General features: G+C 31.1%; 1 protein-coding gene across 4 annotated transcripts in view; it reads right to left on the bottom strand.

Annotated features, from left to right (window-relative positions):
- LOC106468998 (alpha-2A adrenergic receptor-like) overlaps positions 1-19,462 on the bottom strand; it is a 91,684-nt gene that overhangs the window by 55,438 nt on the left and 16,784 nt on the right. For 2 of the 4 annotated variants that reach the window (XM_022398217.1, XM_022398233.1), the window contains exon 2: positions 9,200-9,431. The gene's annotated coding sequence lies outside the window, so the exon portion shown is untranslated. Of the gene's footprint in view, positions 1-9,199; positions 9,432-10,027; positions 10,158-19,462 lie in introns of all 4 variants that reach the window. The other 2 variants (XM_022398222.1, XM_022398227.1) reach the window with 2 other exon arrangements.

Here is a 19,462-nt window from a genome sequence, read left to right as displayed (position 1 = left end):
GTGAAACTTTTGTTTATAAATCATTGTTTGTAATAACTATTATTGTAAATTCTATTATTGTTTGTATATTAAAACATATTTGTATAAAAGAAAACTGTGTGTATCAATCTAGTTGGCAAATATCATAAACTGACTATATATCGGCTTATACTTAACTGCTAAATCCAAAGTACAATTTAACGACTAAATTTAAAGTATCATTTAACTCAGTTTCAGGCTATTTGAAATTCTAATACGTAACAAAATTCATGGCTCCTTTTGTCAATTAATACTTCGTGCATTTAGCTCTGACGTCACATTGAGTTGACACTGATGTAACTAACATTTGTCACGCAACTCTTAAAGTTTCGCTTAGCTCCAAGAAGCAATCAAGAATCGAATAAAGGCAATTATAGGAAGCGATCAATGCTCTTTAAGACCTCAACGTTGCAAAGGCCATTGCTCAAGGCTGTTGTGTATGGTGTTTGATGTCCTCGTTCCTGATGTCCCAAACCTCCAAAGATTATACTACACAAATTTCTGTAATGTTTGAAGATAGAAAACAAACAATGCTCTATTTGTCTGTCAAGAAACCTAGGAATTATTTGTCAGTTTTCCTCTGAAAACAGAAAATCGGAGACTTTGCTTAAAAGCAGTGTATCAGAGAAAATAATCATTCCACGGTTCATTTAAAGTTGCATATTTTTTATGGGTACATTTTGTAACGTAATATTTATTTCTTCAATACGCGTTGTTAAACAAATGGTGGTTACTTGTTTAGAAAATATATTGTCAAAACACTGGGCTGTGAGCTATAGTTCTTCCAAGATCAGTTTATTTCAGCAAATACACTGTTTTTATTATGTATGAGCATGAACATTTTAATTCGATTTAAACACTTCTTCAATTATTCAAATAAAACTTAACATACATTAATGATTGAATGAGAAAAATTATCATTGATTCATCACAGAATGTATAATGTTTTGAAAGATATGACCACAACTAGTGATACATATATATGTATTAATTCTGTGTTATTTTTCAGACTTTTCTTTAAAAAGCCAACTAGAGTAATCTACGACTGCATTTTGTTTGACTCAGAAACTATATCAAAAGTAATAATAATCATTTTGTTTGACTCAGAAACTATATCAAAAGTAATAATAATCATGTTGTTTGACTCAAAAACTATATCAAAAGTAATAATAATAATTTTGTTTGACTCAGAAACTATATCAAAAGTAATAATAATCATTTGGTTTGACTCAGAAACTATATCAAAAGTAATAATAATCAATTTGTTTGACTCAGAAATTATATCAAAAGTAATAATAATCAATTTGTTTGACTCAGAAACTATATCAAAAGTAATAATAATCAATTTCTCTCTAGATACTCAGTACTGACATAAAACGTTCATCGCCTTGATAAAATATTTAAGCCAGCTAAAGTATTTTGTGTAGAAGAACACTTCTCGTAGCTCAAAAATCTTTGCAATGTGTATTACTTACTTACTTGAAAAAGTTCAATTCTAGAAATAAATTGCGCCTCGGTCGTATAATCTTTGGAGTGTTCCTTCTGACCACAGAAGGCACGGGCGATACTCAAATCGATAACTGTGAATAAATTACTTGCATCAAATTAAACTTAGCTTGCGAAAAGAAGGATTACTGAAATCATATATTTTGTTGAGACGTACGTCGAAAGTTTCATGCAGCTAAAAAACAAAGTACGATATAACAGGTCGATTCTGGAGCCCGGTAATTGTCTTGTGTACTGAGGCGCTTACTTCCTAAATAGCACTTCCTGGAAAGTTTTCCAATGATACATCTCTTAAGAGGTACGTAAGTCCAAACTTACATATTCACTTCCACTCCAAACTATTTTAGACTAAGCACTTATACCCTTATATCGCTGTTCACGCTATATTTTTTTCCGTCTATTTCATCTCATTAATACCAGTGTGGATACCGATCTTTTAGAAAGCGTCATCAAGATGTTCTAAAAATTAAAAGCGGCAGACACAAGCCCCAAGGGACTAAAATGCCATTCGATTCAAGAAAACATCTACTCTGTCTGCTAAATAAGTTATAAGAAAAGTCTGATGGATTAGGAAACGCCCAACTTAAACACGGTACTCAAAAAGTTAGAACGACCTCAACAACTTTATTGCATAGAGTGACGAAGTATAATATTACTGTAGAATTTGAATCTACTTAAAAAGTTGTTAAATATTTTGTCGTCGAAAGTCCATCACTTATTAGAAAATAATAAAATCTCGTCATCTCCTTTTCGATATATAAACTTATCCCTCCCCACTCCTTAAACGACCGATTTAAGCAAATTTTAATAATATTCTATTTTGCTTTATTTAAACAACGCCTCATTTGAAGAAATCAAAATGCTTGGAAATTTAATGTGTGTAATACGATAACGAATATAGGTATTCTAAGTATGATATTGAAAATGATGTTTTAATGCAATAAAATCTTTAAAAATCATGATGTTCAGAATTTTAACAGGCAAATGCTTAATGCAAAATTAAGAAACCAAAATGCTTGGAAATTTAATGTGTGTAATACAATAACGAATATAGGTATTCTAAGTATGATATTGAAAATGATGTTTTAATGCAATAAAATATTTAAAAATCATGATGTTCAGAATTTTAACAGGCAAATGTTTATTGTGCTTAGTTGTCTTTCCAAGAGAATCAAACGAATCGTGTTTTTTTTTCTCTTGAGTGTAAAAAATATAAGGGTATGGTCTTGAAGCCATTAGTAGACGTAGTTCAAGAGGCAGAGTTTTCGTATGAGCACTTAAAAAACTTTATACATAATATAACAAAAACGTATTTAGATGTTGTTTCCTAAAACCCTACCAAGTAATGTAGTTAAGACAAACATCAACGGTCAAGTGTATTAGCAACCATATTATGAGACATAGAGAAGAGACTAAGGAACCAAAAACAAGTCGGAGGCATGAAAACACATTACGTACATAAAGTTTATAGACCAGAACAGAATTACCAATTATCAAGATGAAACTCTGTAATTCAGCTTTCAGTTCAATAAGTCTTATGCTTAAAAAAACAAAATAACTCTGCTCACCTTCTAAACAACAAAAACAATAAACCATTATTACGTAAAAATAACGTTTTAGGAAAGTAAAATGTAATTAAATAACTATAAACATGTAAAACATTATAAGCACTAAGCTAAGAAATGCGCAAACCAGAAGTTATAGTTTTTAAAGTAGGATAATGTTCAAATAATTGATAACCAAACCAGTTTCACTTTTTTTTTTCAGAAATGTTTGCTAGAAATTACATTACTTACATATTTTTATCCTCGAAATAATATCACATTATATGATTAATGCTCGTTTATATACCGAATGGGGCTCGTTTTTTCTTTCCCCTAAACTCATCTCCAATAAAATTAACTTATAACAGTAATGATGTTCTTTCTAAATGAATATTACAGTTTTTCAGTAATAATACCCATCTTTTACAACCCTAGACATTATACATATATCCACAATACACTCTGTATAATTGTAATACTGTTTTGATACTAGTAATGTTATCTGTCTTTTATCAAGAATATCTTTTTTTGTTGCTCTTATTATCAACTTTCTATATCTTTAATATCATTTTTTTTTCTTTGGTTAGTATCTTTCTTATCCACAAAAATGTCGTTTTTATACCTAATTAACGTTCTTTTAAACTTACGCTAACGGTCATATTGACTTACGTAAACAATTAAATCACTTTTCTTCACTTTCCTATTACTTCAGAATTTATGAAAATATTTTCTCATACTAAATCACTGGAAATTGATATTAGTTCTAGGGATATATAGAAGGTATTACACATAGCCGCACGAAGTAAGATAATTATAAATGTATATCAATATTACAACTTCTGAGAGTTTCGATGAATAATTCTAAAGGTTTACAAAGGGATGAGAACGTTATATTAAAACAATTTTGAATATGCAAATCAACAACTTATGTGACAATCACAGCCAATAGAAAGTCATGGTGGAACAACATGCATCAGAACTACATTTTGCCATTGTTTGCCGTTTCGTAAGCAGTGTGATGCTACCGAAAATTGATCAATTTTTGGAAGAATATATAACGATACTTTTCGACGTAAAATATTCATATATTCAGATCACGAAAATGTGCTCACATCGGGATTTTTTTTCAAGTTGGTTGAATCCGTTGTAATTAATGGCATTGGAAAACATAGGAAGATGTGGCAACTTGGAGCATGGACCATCTATAAAGAGGCATGTAACAAGTTAAACCAAACGTGGTAAGCAAAGTGTGGCGTCTTATAACAGGTGAGACTCCACGAGCACAAAGGTTAAAGGCAAAAGCCATCTTTGTACCCCAAGCAACAGTAAAGATTTTCATCTTGAAAAGCGACACAAGTCAGGTTTAAAGAGTTGCTTCCCTGACATATCCGTTCCATTGTAGCATACCTGAAGCATCTGGAAAATAAAACATCTATTCATGCTATTCCAAATGAAGACAAACCGGTAACAACGATGGACACAACGCCTAGGGATTTCTGTGCGATCGAACAGTTCACGGGCGGTGGGAAACTGCCATTTTCGTAGAGTAGATGGATTATGGAAAGCACGCAGAAAGTAGTGGTGTGAGTTTTGACATGGCAACCTTAAGTTGGCGCCTTTTCCAATGGAACCTACGCTGAAGGGCTATTTTAAAGATATACGGTCGTTAGATAGAGTAGGACAAGAAGCAGCAATATGGACTGTAACGAAGTGATGAGGCTTAAAAATCATTTTAATATAATGACTTTTGTACTTTTATCTTCTTTCGAGTTTGTCTTTATTGCATCCCTGTTGTACTAGGTATACTGATTTTATGCGAAAATATCTCAATAGCCTGACTGTTGGAGCAACCTTTGCTTTTAGTGCCACCTTAAGTAACTCTGGGAAGTTTTTTTTTTTTTTGGCTATAAAGCATTTTACTTTTAGATGTTTTTAGGAAATTTCAGTCATAATGATGAAATGTATAAATACCTTGCTGTTTTTAGTGTTTTACTCACAGCGTTCTCTGTTTGTCCTTGTATGACTGACACATGTGCGTTAGAAACAATCTCAATATATCAGTTGAAGAGAACTTTAACAAGTTTTTATTTGTAAAAATAAGCACGTGTTTTTTTCATCAGTAACTTAGTACGTTAAATATATTATAATTACACTGAAACTACGTCAGACATAACATTAATAGCAATCGTACATAAATATTTTACCTCTAAGCCTTATAACATTTTATTAGTGTTATTGTGTTCATTCATTGAATCAGACTTATTAGTGTATATAGAATAAAATAACATTTTTATGTGGTGATTTTCCTTTTTGAACAAATTTCATATTTTAGAGTTTCCTACTAGATAATAATTAGTATTAATATGACGATGTTGTTTCATTGGTGTAACAAGGACGTCATAACCTATGCAACCTTACTAATAACAACACAGTTGCAACTCAAACCTTCAGAAAAAAACGATTAAACATTACCTGTCGGGGATAATATTTCTTCTACATGCTTACATTTTAGTTGTTTAATAACTCACAGTAAAGTAGCGCTATATACTAATTTATAATATAATAAAACACGAAAATATTCTGTGCTAAATTTACTTTTTATGACAATAATCGATTTAGGGCCATTTGGACTTAAATTTAGATACGCTTATACAACACGCACTCAAGAGCATTACTAAATACTTTACGTGGTCAGTAGTGTTGAAGCAATGAAACAAGTTACATAAATATATACTTACACGTGTTCTGAAGTATTGCACAAACAGAACAAAAACAAGTATTAGTTTGCTTGGCACATGCAAAAACAATGAGGATAAATCAAAACAAAATAAACTTACTGTACAAGAATGTGTTATAAGAATGAAATCACAACACCTATTATCAGGAATCAGTGTAGGAAGTTTAGCCTCACACTTAACAAACCGAAATCAGGTGAAAGATGGGCGAAAATAGTAACCGTTCTAAATTCAGAATAACATAATTAATTTCATACTAACTGCTACTGCTATTTTATGAAGTATAACGTCGAAACATTATAAAAATTGAAAACATGTAAGATTCTCCTTAGTGTTTTAAAACAAAGAGAGGAGGCATAGAAGTAGAACATGTATAGTGTCGAGTTACAACATCTATTAAAAGCCTTCCAGTTTCGTTTGTTTGTTTGTTATGGATTTTGCGCAAAGCTACACGAGGGCTATCTGCGCTAGCCGTCCCTAATTTAGCAGTGTAAGACTAGACGGAAGGCAGCTAGTCATCACCACCCACCGCCAACTCTTGGGCTACTCTTTTACCATCGAATAGTGGGATTGACCGTCACATTATAACGCCCCCGCGGCTGAAAGGGCGAGGTTGTTTGGTGTGACGGGGATTCGAACACGCGACCCGCAGATTGCGAGTCGAGCGCCCTAACCACCTGGCCATGCCGGACCTCTTCCAGTTTCGCTAGACTCATTCATTGTTCATGGCTGATGGAGAGTATGGGATAATAAATATTATCAACTTCATTCTCATTCAATGCCATTTTCGACAGCCAACCCTCTCCTGAATTTAAAAATAATAATGTAATGTACAATAAATTCAATAGTTTGTTTCATTCGTATAGTACTTGGTCATGCTTATAAATTGTCAGAGTCATGTCGCCAATATTTATGCAAATACATTATTAATAAAATATATATATGCAATGATAATTAAAGTACTTTGAGCTGAACTGAGTGTTACTTAAATTAATGATAATAATAATGTTGTTTTTATTGTTTTCTTAACGTAAAGATATACAGTGAGCTATCTGCTCTCTGTCCACTGCGGGGAATCGAACATCCTATTTTTACGTTATAAATCTGTAAACTTTCTACTGACCAACCGGGGGACAATAACAATAATGCAAATGCATATTTTGTACAATAATCAGTTCAAACGTTTCCTATTTAGTTCCAGTATGCCTTTGTTCTAGCATAGCCTGATGATTCGTTCGCTCGATTCACTATCTGTGGATCGCGGAAGCGAAAATCGTTACGAAAATGATCGCCCTTTCAGCCGTAGGGACGTTATAATGTTACGGTCAATTCTACTCTTTATTGGCAAAGGGTCACCCAGAGTTGGCAGTGGGTGGCGTTGACTAGCTACTATCCCTCTAATATATCACTTATAATAAATATCACTAATAAACAGTCATTATGCATTTGCATGTTTACTTCTTTCTTTGGGAGATTTTTATCATGTTCCAACGACAATTGTGAAGTGTTAGAATAACTTTACTATTGGTGATTTTGTGTTAGATACTTTTGGTCATCATCTTTCATATGATACAGTACTGTAATTTTTGATTTACAGTATAACATCTACAGCAGGCCAGTGTAACGCTCAATAAATTTTTATGTTCAAGCGGTCCCGATCAGCAATTTATCATGATCTGTACCTTTTTTTAAAGTCCCTCTATTAGCTTTGCCTACCAAAAACAACTAATATTCCAAGTGCCAATATTCTCAAAAGAACTAGTGGCAAAGGATTAAATTATTCAAAAGCATGCATTCAACTTTTATTACTTTTTACTAGGCTACAGGAACAAATACACTAAGTTTTTATGTAAGACTGATAATTTTTTTCTGCTTCTCGAGATGCAATTCAGTTTCATCTTGATTGATTTCTTATAAAACACATATAAAACAGAAACACAAGATTAACCCAACAAATGTGCATTTTACTCAATATAAACAATTAATGGTCATATAGAAAATTTGTAAGTTACAAGATAAATACTTGGATTACCTTATTTTGTTACAATTTGTGAACTCTCTGTGTAAAATTTAGTTCACTGTTACTCTAAAAAACAAATCAGCAATATACTAGTTTGTAAATTAACTCTAAAAATTCAATTTTGTAAAGAAAGTAAATTTAGTTGATTACCTGATAGGTTATGCGTTTAAAAACACCAAATACAATAGTTTAACTAAAGTTAGTAATCTATTTAATACATAAATTGAAGAGTCATCAAAATTAATTCAAAAATTTGAACAAATTTATTGTTCTTCATCAAAACTGTTTTACATTACCAAATCTTTGATATATTACATTCATTGTTCATTACACTAAAAGCATGTTTGATAAATGATTTCTCATCTCTAAGAGAAACATATCAACAATGATCTTTAGTTAATATCAAAACAAAACATAAAACTAATGATCTTTATTATTAACAATATCTTTTTATTTCTAATCCACATATAAATATTTTTTCATCTCTGAGCACATATCAACTAATTAATTTAACTTTTGATATAAACAATGACCTAAAGTTTAAACGATACAAATTAACAAATCACACGCTGAGCGCTCCTTCAAAAGGCATTCAATGCAGTTTGGTCTTTCTTATTTCATCTGCTTAAAATGATGGCATTTGTTTCTTACTTTAAATATTGTAACATATTTTCTTAGAAGGAAGCTGCAGATAAAACAAAATCCTATGGAACCTAAAGATCTGTAAATAGCATCAAAAATCTCTATAATTTAAAATTGTTCTGTCTTACTTATGTAAAAATAGAATAGAAAAATATTACTTTCTCAAGACCAAAAGGTTGAAATTATCTTTTATGAAATTATGAGGTGAGATGTAAGCATATTTTTTTTCAGTTTTGTTGATACAAGTGCCGTATTTGTTTTGGATAAAAACTTTGCTGGATAATTGAACATATAGAACCCGTAAACAAGAGCAAAATATGCTTTCTACCTATACAATTAAAATGTAAGGAAAGTCTAAAGTTTACGAAGTACTACACAGCACATTTTTTATGTTTTGCTTTGTAACTTATGGACAACAAATGAATAGAGATTAGACGTAAATCTGTTTTATTTCTTTTGTATTTTAAGTCTAACATTTAAACATGAGAAACTTTGATTACATACATATGTTCATGAACGTTTAAATTATAAAACAGATATACATAAAAAGCAAGTGAATTATGGTATGTTATATTGTAATACCGTAGAATTAGATAATAATAGGTGTTAATAAAAACTAAGAAATAGATAATATTAACCAATTATTAATAGTTTCACACAAAACATTATGACAGTTGGGTTTTCATATTCTTACTTAAATGAAAGAGTTAATGTATAACATCAATTTTTCTTACCTCTCAAACAAACAAAATGTTCAGTTTCTGATAGATATTTGTCTCCTTCTTCCAGAGCCCATCTGCAACAAAGCAGACTGTGGAACCCGAGTTGCATCCAAACCGAAGAAGGAGGACGAATGATGATTGCGAATGATATTAGCAGCTCTGCGGAACCCCAGTTGCCGGGTGTATAAAGTGGATCAGCCTATTCACTATGAGGGTAGAATCATCACAAGAGTGGGTGGGGCGTCTTTAATAAATTAAACCTTCGCACATTATTTTATCTTACCATAAAATGATAATAAGAAAATAAGCACACTATTTTTATAAAAAAAACGGAAATTCAGTAATGCGTATATATATATATACAATATATATATATATATACACACGTCCAACTCGATGATTAATGGAAACGTGTGAACTGTGTTATGTGTTGTTATTATGCGAATTGTGGGAAGGGATAAGCTATGCAGATATATAAGAATCTTACCGGGGCTTAAGTCGAAATAATAAAATACTTCAATAATGGCTATTACACCATTGTCATTAATCATTCAGTTAGACAACTTTCTTTCAGAATAAATTTTAAAATGTTTCCAATTCTGTTTCAAATATTTATTTCTGTATTTTTTAACTTTTAATCTTCAACATTTTTACATGTAAAAAGAGTTGAGCAGAAAAAACAACACTTCCATCTCTATTTTTTAAAGCTTTTAAGAAATCAAAGGAAAATAGACAAAATAGTGAATATGTTTATTAATGGATGGTTTCAATGACAAAATATATACTTTTTCTGAATGTAAGCCTTCTACTCTCAACAAGTTTTTTTTAGAATATCCCTACCTATGGTTCAGGTGCATAATGCTCAGCGTTACCACGTGCTCATGTACGTCTATTATTTGGTCTGTTTCATCTAGTTTCATAGCAGCTTGTCATGATCACGTGACTCTTTATCAGCAGTAACTTCTTATACCTGTCATTTGCAAATGTGAAATTTCAACGTTACACTTATTGTTCCAAAAATATTTGTTTGCAAGGTTGTACGGAAAGTATTTGTATGTAGATGTAGTACGAGAAATATTCTTTGAAATCAATACTATATATTGCACTTGGCAGATATCTAAGAAAATTTTATTAGAAAGTTGTTGAAAAGTGTCAGTTATATATCCGTTAGAATAAGAATTTCGTTATTAAATAAAACTAAATAGTCTTGGAAGAAAATCCTGTCATTTTGGTTAAAATTATCAGTATCTAAATAACCTAAATTTAAAAAAAATTCAGAAAGTTTTTTTCTTCCATTTTGGGATTGTCCTTGTCCAGAATTAATGATGGGAAGAACTTTTTTAAACCAAGATTGTTTTTTTTTGCTTTCTTACTTGCTTGGAGTTTTTTTTATAAATTGGTCGAATTCAGAAAGAATAGATTAAATAAGATATCAAGTCTTAGACAAATTACAACTTCACTAAAATCACTTAAAACTAAAAATATATAAACTTCAAAAAGAGAATTGTCTTATCAGAAGCAGATAGTAGCTTTTTGTTTTTTCCTTCTTGCTATAGCCCAGAGCATTCATTCTTCAATAAAATTATATTTCATTTCTCAGACAGATTGTTTTTACACTTTCATGGCTCTACTTGGAACAAAATAAGTATTTTCAACCCTACTTTTTATTATTTATAAAATTCATGTTTACTTTTATATTTCATATGGCAATTTACTAAAGCTTACAATGTTTTGTAGTAATTACTGATATTTAACTTAAAGCATCTGATTTGTATGCGCGTCAAGAGGTGTTATTGAAACTACGAGAAAAATTCGGCAAACATATTGTTATAAAATCATCATTGGAAATTTGGAAAATTTGTTTATAATGCCTGATAATTTTTCTATATAATTTGTTTTCTTTAGTACAAACTATATTTCAAAGGTACTTAACACTTAGTACAAATACAATGACCTTTGTGGTCTAAATAAGTTAGTTTGAATTTATAAGTTTCGTACGAATAGTTGGAAAATGCTAAAAAACTTACTTTAGTTTGGTTTGTTTTTTATTAAGCACAAAACTACACAATGGGTTATCTATACTCTGCTTACCACCGGTTCAAAACTCGATTTCTAATGTCTTAAGCCTGCATACTTACAGTTGAACCACTTAAAAACAAAAGCCTTACTATCGGTATTAAATCAAACCAAGAGAAAAAGCATCATTCGTACTAGCTCTTTCGTTACTTAGTGGTAAGTCAACAACATTAACACATATAGAAAAGTTAAGATGCTAGTTATAGTAATCTTAAAAACAAATTCTCCCAGCGAAACGTAACTTTTCAAATACAAATTTTTAATACAGAAGTGCACCATAACAATTCATAAACAAAACATACAAACTGTAATTTTATCTTAAGCAGCAATAATAAGTGCAAGCTTATTACAATTACATTTTTTGTTCTGTTTCTCCTTCAGTTCATTTGCATGAACTAAATATATTTTAACTTCATGTCCTTAAAAGGGACAAAGAACTTATGCTCTTAAAGAACCATACTGTAAAGGGTTCTTTAAGCGTATCCACGCTACAGTTTACTTGTGTGCACTCACACATTTATTCAAGTTTATCCTCAAGTTTTATACTTTTGTCATTAAGAGAACCAGGCTAGAAGTTAGAAGTTCCATATACAAAAGAACATTTATTACTGCATATTCACAAAATCACTAGTATGTATTACCATTATACCTTACGTAATATCTATAAGTAAATATTACATACACATATTTAGAATGGATCGATCATCAGCAACCTCAAACCGATAATTGCAAAATCTCAGATGGAAAGTTTTAGAAATTTGCGATGAAAGAATCAAACTATTATTTTACAAGTATAATTCAAGACAACAATATTTCACAATATTTCGATCTATAATAATCTTTCAAAATTCTTGATTCAAGAGTTCTAATTCGCCATTTTGTTTAGCCCACAAATATTCTAACATAATACGTGATTTCAGGCTATTAAAGAAATTACACACCATTGTCTTTTGAATTGATTTAAGTACGGTTTGTATCTAACACTAATAACTATATATATATACAATTATTAGTGTGAGATACAAGCCGCACATAAAACAATTAAAAAGACAGTGGTGTGTAATATATATATATATATATGTCTAAGGTTAACAATAAAATTACAAATATTTATATATACATTTCCTAAGATAGTTGAATACACTTTATAAGTTATGCTTAATAAAGGTCATTTGTAAAACAAACACAAAAGTAAAATTTATATGTCACTTAATACCCAAGTGTTGTACTGAAATAGGTTCATTTTCAGTCCTATTTATTCACTTTAACATAGTAGGGAAGCTAGTGTATCTTTGCATTAGTCTCCACTGTACATCCGCTTCATGTTTAGATATATAGATTCGGCAAAACATAAGTATGAATGGGTTTCCGGTTATCCTTCCCAACATCTTTGATAAAAATGCTTTTTTAAACACGAAATTTTAAGGTACTTAATCCAACGAACAGATTTCGATCACTAAGTTTATAATCACGTCAAAAAATTAAACGTGTACAGATAAAATTTCTTTTTAATACTCACCTGTCTTCCCCTATACATCTTTTGTATCATGCATCAGAAATTCTTCAAAACAAAACATGCTGTTGTTCATATTTACTCAAAGTTTTAGTTCGCATAGATTACTCTTTCATATCATAATTCATTTTTGACAGTCTTCTAAATTTGCGATACAGTTGGAAAAAACAAAAATAGTCGAGAAATGAATTTTCGATCGCAAAAACTGTTTGATTATGATGATTTCTTAAGTTTCCTCTTTTATTGATATATCATTAATTTAAGAAGAGTCTACTGTATTATCAGTTTGGTCTACGGAATATTTTCACGTTCAAAATACTTAAAATGGCCAGCACGTGAGACAATTGATTGCTTCATTACTGTTCCAACATGAGATATTCCATGTATAATTTCAAATATAATATGTCAGTGATGTGTCCGAACGTTCCTCGAAAACATAATGTACTTGAATACAAATAAGACTAAACTTCATAACTTAGAGTGAATGAATGTCTAATAATAGATTACCTAATATTAATTGCATTACTCGTGATGCATCTGTGTTAAAAAGTACTATTTACATTAAAATGAGTAGAAATAAAGGAGCACGTGGTAATTAAGTACAACAATACATTTACGTCGAGAAACAACAGCCTGTCATTATTAAAATTATAAAAACTTTAATTTCAAAAGATGCACATATGAAAACATCTAATAACTAAACTAGACTGTACTATAAACTTTCTAAAGTCTTTTATTTTATAATATTCTAAAATAGCAGTGACATGAAGCTAAATTACACTAATAGCATTTCTCAAATTATTTATGTAACTTTTAGAATGAGTAGCGTACATTAAACCCAGATAATACATCAAACAACTATGTTACTCCAATAAGTAGCAGTGCTAAACTACATGAAACATACAAAACATGTTTCGTGTGAAAGTAATTTGATATCTGGTGTTTTAACCTGAATGGCGCTTGTGTGACAAATAGGCTAAGCGGCCAAGTCAGAGACACACATCATATTCAGGTACAACTGTCCATGAGAACCTATGACCAGAGAGAGAAAGGGCAAGCGGTCATGAGCACTCGATATCAGTGCAGCTACTCCTAACCGAATAACAGGATTGTTTGCCATTGTTATAATACCTCCACAACTAAAAGTGTGAAACATTTTCAGCGGCATACTGCGGCTCGATCCTTGAACCCTTATGATACGCAGCCCACGAACACATTATCATGTCATGTTCAACTAGTAAATGTAATATCGTTTTGTTGAATAAAATTTCAATAAAAGTACTTCTTAAGAAGCTGTATAGAAAAATAAAACATATCGAAGATAATTGTTATTTTTAATTTTTTATTTCAATGGAAATTTGTGTTCGTATGTAGAGTCACGAACGCTTCATTTAGTGCTACATTGATTAACTACTATCAAAATTGCTGACAGTAATATCCTTTTAAGAGAGTTAAGTAATTAGTTGCAGCAATATTATTACCTGTTTTCTGAATCTTCGCTCTATAATAGATAGCTGGTAGTAAAAAGTTCAAAATTAATCAGATGATATTTATAGCATTTGAATGGGGTGCTATCGGTGATATTTATATTCATACATTTTTCATACTTATATCTTTGATTATTACTCTGTTGTTGTTATTATTTAATAATTAAATCAAGCAAAAGCATAGAAAGAACGAATAACTTTTTATTTTGTTCACTCTTGGCGAACAATAACAGTCACGCGAAAGTATAGTTTCTTGAGATAGAAACCCTAAGTTTCTGCTTTAAAAACTAAAAATATTATTTTTGCTCTTTTTTGGCCAAAATTAGATTGCTTCAACACATGTTTTGCCTGAACTGTAACCTAATCCACCTTTTACGTTTTTTGTTAACTTATGTAATATTCAAATTCTTTATGAATTTTGAGTGATATTAACAGTTTGTTTTCGTAAATACTGTCATAACCGAAAAGGAACTTCATATAATTATATACATTTTAAACACCCAGTCTGTAATTCATACATTATGTTGTGCCCACTCTAATGATAAGCTATGCCTTATGCATACACGAAATTTCTAGCTAAAAAAAGTAATTATTCTGCAGTAATGCGATAGAAATAAATAGTTTTGAAAATTATTTGATCTCGACAAATGGTCAGTTGTTATTATTGCTTGCATTGAGTTGTATCGTGTTTAAGTTATTCTAAGATATATGATAAAGTTACAATTCTGTTTTAAATTTCCGTATTCTTATCCTCATACCCTAAGAAGCTCTACACATTAGTTATTCTGTTAGGTCTCAAATAAAAATCCAGTTAAGATTGAATGGGTCTTATTTCTTTATTTCTTCCAACTTAATGACTTAAAATTTGTACATTACCCGCTTAGAAGATTATCTTAATAATTTCCTTTTCTCAACCCCTTAGTCTCATGAAATTATCTGGCACTAAGCAGTTAAAAAAAATTCCTGAAAGTTCCTGTTAATTCTAAGAAGCTAAATGTGGAACAAATTACTGAGGAATTTCCCTCTTGCCCAGTAAAGTTGTACGTTTACTATAAATTAAAACTCCATGAGGTGGCTAGTAGGCTGAGAGAGGCTTCATTTGGTATTATGTTAACTATTCCCTACTCAGAGTCTCCTCCTTTTAGGGCTAATGAAATTCACAAGGCAACTGATTGGCAATTAAAGAGCCACCTTCGTTATAAAGTCTGATTATATAACTTCGTTTTGCTCTTTATACAAACCATTATTTTATAAAGTATTATGTAGTCAAGAAATTAATGTCGCTTGTTTTAAGATTAAAAAAACCCGAACACCTTATATATCAAAACAAAACATTTATTAAATAAAATGGTCTCCATTCTTATCGATGATGCTTTTCCATCTTACAATCAAGTTATTAATGCTCTGATTAAAGAATTCACTTGGCTTTGAAGCAAAAAACATGTCGATGTCCTCTTTAACACCTTCCACGTTTGCATACGTTTTCCCATTAAGATGGTGTTGCATGAACGAAAAAGATGGTAATCTGATGGTGGCATATCTGGAGAATATGGTGGGTGGGGTAGAACGTACCAACCCAACTCCATTATCTTATGTTGCATCAAACGTGCCACATGTGGTTGTGCATTGTCGTGGAGAAGAACACCTTTCAGATTGACAAGTGAAGGGCGTTTCTGATGAAGGGCTTGATTTAAACGTTCCAGTTGCTGACTATAGCTCTCTGCATTGACAGTTCGCTGTGGATTGAGGAGATCGAAATGAATTACTCCTTTGATGTCCCGCCAAATGCAAAGTTTCATTTTCTGCGGATGGAGTCCAGGTTTTGGGGTCGGAAGTGGTTTATGTCTAGGGCTGAACCATTACTTTTGGTGTTTAAATTCGCACAGATAATCCATTTTTCATCACCGATGATAATTCTGTCCAAAAATGAATTACGTGCCAGAAGAAACTGAGCAACGTGCACACATTGGAAACGATGATCATCGGAGAGTTCGTGAGGCACCAAAACACCTTCTTTATGGGGTTTCCCATATTCCTTATATGTTTACGCATTGTTTCATGAGCGACATGCAAGTTCAGGACCATTTCACGAGTGTGTTGACTTGGGTTAGACTTAACAAGCGTCTTCAGACCATCATTATCAAAATACAACATGTCGGCCCCTACCATCACAGTTTTTAAGGCTAAAGTCATCTGAACGAAATTTGCTGAACCACTTACGAACGTTCAAAACATTTCCATAGACTTCTTTGATATTCTTTGTGTCTACAGAGGCGTTGTTTCCCTTCTTGTATTCAAACAGCACTACATGCCGAATGAGTGTCTCGTCGTGTGTCATCACTATAAGGGATTAGAGTATACCAAACTTTACACATTATACAGGCTACACTAACGTGACGTTTAGGCGGTTCACTTAACTATTCGTGTTCTAAAACGCGACATTAATTTTTATGACGACCTAATATTTAAAAACCACGTGAATCAACGAAAGCTATGTAACTCGGTGCCATTTTCACACACTTTAAAATCTGCTGGATTTGAAGATTTCTCAGATATAAAATTATTATTTAATTCGATATTTTGTTCCCATGCGTTTACTGAGAAGATATGAAAACCTTGCGCTTATTTTAATTAGTGTAATTACGGATTTGTTTGTTTGGTTGTAGTTAAGCACAAAGCTACACAAAGGGCTATCCATACTCTGATCACTACGGGTATCGAAACAGGGTTTCTATCGTTGTAAGTTCTCAGACATACCTCTGTGCAACTGGGGGACTGTAAGTACGGAAACTGAACTGATCTTTTTGATAAAAAAGTACTGAATTGTTATTTTTTTATTTTTTTGTTACGCACAGAACTACACAATGAACTATCTGTGCCTTGCGCTCCTAGAGCATTGAAACCCAATTTTAGTACCATAAGCCCTCATATTTACCGCTGAGCCACCACATTTACTCAAAATGCGGTTTTCAAATAATATACAACTTTCAACAGGTAAAGTGATTAGTATTATTCCTGTTTTAATTATATATCTTGTTTGATTACTTTGAATAAGTGAATAAGTTTGAGATTATATCAGTAAATATGCATTGTTTCCCTACCATAACAGAATTTAAAAACAGGCTTTGGTATACCTTAAGATACCTTGAGATTATATCAGTAAATATGCATTGTTTCCCTACCATAACAGAATTTAAAAACAGGCTTTGGTATACCTTAGCTTGATGTTTATAGATCTAAATTTGTTAAATTCAATTTAACTTAAAATGCGTTTACGAGTCGCTTGATTTCAGTGTATGCTTCAGCCAAGAAAATCGTAGTCAATACTGTTTAGTTGTGAAACATATTGACTCATGAGAAATCAAACTCTAATCTTAAGGCTGCGAAGATGTCGGTAACTGGGTTTATAGTAGTGAACCATATTAGTAAAGCAGTATATAACACATATATATATATATATATATATATAAGCGGATACATCAACACTGTAGTTTCGAAACGAATGAGAAACTTGACACTGGAACAAAGGGAGTTTAGATAACATATATGATTAAATGGACACTAGTATCAACGACATCCAGCCACTAAGAAACTTGACACTGGAACAAAGGGAGTTTAGATAACATATATGATTAAATGGACACTAGTATCAACGACATCCAGCCACTAAGAAACTTGTTTTTTTAGTTTAACACATTTTGCCAGACCGGAACTGCAGAATTACATGATATGAAATCCTGCAACATCTTGCATTTTACAAGTTGTATAACCCCGAATAAACCCCCCTAATTTACATTTTTGATGTTGACAAAAGCAGTTAAAGAAACTTTTGTAAGTTTTTATGATTCCACCATTTTTTAAATATTAGATTCAAATCTCTGTGTTAAGGAAACAACGTTATTAAAAAAATTTATTAATTCTATGTAATAGTCTGTACAAACCTACTTGTAAGCAGATAAAAGCCATGTGATTCTGTTAATTTTAATTTACATAAACTTTTAAGAAACGGATTTAAACTTTGTTTTCATAAATACAATGTTTCAATTTCGAAGACATTTAGTTGTTTTTTGTAGCATACCTTCATTATTTTTATTTAAAAAAATGTATTACTGTTCAATAAGTAGCTCAACAATCATCATTACTTTATTGTTTTAATTCGGTATAAGACTATAACACACCTCCTTTATTCTAGAACCTTTTGATGAAATTAGCTTAATTCAAGAACCTTACGATCTTCTTTAATACATAGAAATATATTTTTCTTTTACATTTCATTGAGTATTCTAGATATTTTTTTCTCTGTAACTGTAATCAAAAACTTAACATAAAATGTGTAACGAAATAAAATGCTAAAACATATACGAATCGAGCCGAACATGGCTTAAACGAATAGGGGTACAATCATGACATAACTCAAACACATAATTCAGAAAATATACGTTTTCAGCTTCATATGTTATTTCAACGCTTTCTGATATATAACTAATAAAATTGAAACTTACATAAAAGACAAAATATATTATAATTGGGAATGCATATAAAAACCACCAGTTCTGAAGTATTTTTTCTTTAAATATTACAACAAAATATTTATCAGTTAAAATTAAAGCAACTAAAGCTATAAAATGCACCAAATAATAAGTTGAAATTCAAATAAATAAACTTTGTGCGATTTTTTTGGTTTAGCAATCAATATGTATTGTTGATTCTAACTTATTTATATTTTTATCAATAAGTCCTTTCAAAAGACACTAACTGAACTAAATTGTATTTACTAAAACACTACGTAAAAGAGATCTTGGTTTTGGTTCATTATTTTGGCAATCTAGCAAACACTTTGGAACAGCAGGATCTTCATCTAAGTACACTGTAAACAGATGTCCAGAAAACAGGAAAATGCTCCACTAGGTAATAGAAAAGATCCGTCATCACAGGAAGCACCTGAATGTGTCTGTAATCAGAACTAGCCAAACTAAATTACCAACCAATACATACTTTCTCTCAGAGAAGATTGTTTTAGTAAAGAAGAGAGAAGAAGTAAAAATATTTCAAGCTTATTCTTGTCTGTTTTATGCATATATGTGTGTGTGTGTTTTTCAAGTACTATGGCGAAAATGTACAAGAAAAGTGATATCAACATGAAGTTAAGATTTAAAATTTAAATAATGTTGATTATTAAGCACAAAGCTACACAATGGG

The sequence above is a fragment of the Limulus polyphemus genome, unplaced genomic scaffold (assembly GCF_000517525.1).
Source record: "Limulus polyphemus unplaced genomic scaffold, Limulus_polyphemus-2.1.2 Scaffold93, whole genome shotgun sequence".
In the NCBI taxonomy this organism is placed as follows: domain Eukaryota; kingdom Metazoa; phylum Arthropoda; class Merostomata; order Xiphosura; family Limulidae; genus Limulus; species Limulus polyphemus.
This window is presented reverse-complemented; position numbering and strand designations above follow the sequence as displayed.